Genomic DNA, 1,306 nt, shown 5'->3' with positions numbered 1-1,306 from the left:
TGTCATGCGGGTTCTATTGATGTGATCTGTCCTCCAGCTTTATAGGTTACATTTTTCCTATAATCAGCTTAAATTTAGGGGAAAGGACAAAGTCAGAGGTAGCAGGTGTATTGAAAACTTGCTTATCTTTACGGCAGCTGCTGAAACAGCTGAAATCGAAAACACTAGCTTCTTTCTCAAGAGCTTTTATTTAAAATGATAATTGTATCACTGTACATATAAAATAATGAAAGCATTAGAAATATGGTACTCTTAAGACCTGATCTGCATTTTCCTCGTTCAATGAAAACAGAATGGGATTATCATATGGAAGAGAGCCAAAGGCACAGATAATACAAAATAATAAATTTAAGTTACCAAACATATATACTTTCACTTGTAATACACTTTGGGGTTTTTTTGGTTGTTGTAGTTTCTTTTTTATGAAAAGAGTTAATAATTTTATTTTCACATTTCACAATACAAATAAAAACTACTTTTTTTGGTCCCACTTCTCCCCTCCAAAACTATTCTCTCTTTGATAAGAAAAGAAAGTCTTCCTTATCATGCTGTTAAGAAAACACCCAGAGTCACAGCACCATGGTCTCCTAATGAAGTAGAACAAGTAATATAAACCTGATATACAAGGCCTCTGCACTATCCTTAACGATCTGGTCAAGTCATTCTAGGCCAAGCAGGCACCATCATGGGACAGGCAGGAGGCCTCATCATTGACATGTGGTCTCCCATGGGTGGCTTCATTCCAGGAGCAAGTCCCACTGGCATCATCCCATGAAAAGGAGGCCCATCACTGGCATCATGGGAGGGCTCCCATATGGGGTGCTGGCATTATACTTGGGCAAAGAGGACCTGGAAGGCTGGGGGGAGATGGTATCATTGCCCCTGCAGAGGAGAGCAGAGAATAGAGTAGGAAGTATCTTTCCTCGTTGAAATGCAACCATTGTTTAGGCAATCAGGTTCTGAACCTGTTCTTCCATCCATTTCTGGTAGTACTCTTTCACATTCTCTTTGTGTTTCCTACCACTGAAGTGGGCCTTTCTCACAGATGGAGAGTCGTGGGAGAGCTATGTATTGCAGTAGATAGAATAAGACTTGGGCATGTTGCTCTGAAGGAGGTTGGCCACTCCATTCCACAACACCTGGAGATGACTGAAGGAGTGGCCTGCCCCTCCACACCTGTGAGTGTTTCTCGTTAGGTGGAATGAGAGACTTGAGAAAAGAAATGAGACACAGACAAAGTATAGAGAAAGAAAAAGTGGGCCCAGGGGACTGGCGCTCAGCTTACAGAGGACCCACGCCAGCACCG

At 42.2% G+C, this 1,306-nt stretch overlaps 1 pseudogene; it reads right to left on the bottom strand.

The window, feature by feature from the left end:
- Positions 1 to 642: 642 nt before the first annotated feature.
- LOC112608682 lies at positions 643 to 1,100 on the bottom strand (annotated as a pseudogene).
- Positions 1,101 to 1,306: the final 206 nt, after the last annotated feature.

Source organism: Theropithecus gelada, chromosome 15 (assembly GCF_003255815.1).
Source record: "Theropithecus gelada isolate Dixy chromosome 15, Tgel_1.0, whole genome shotgun sequence".
Lineage (NCBI taxonomy): Eukaryota > Metazoa > Chordata > Mammalia > Primates > Cercopithecidae > Theropithecus > Theropithecus gelada.
This window is presented reverse-complemented; position numbering and strand designations above follow the sequence as displayed.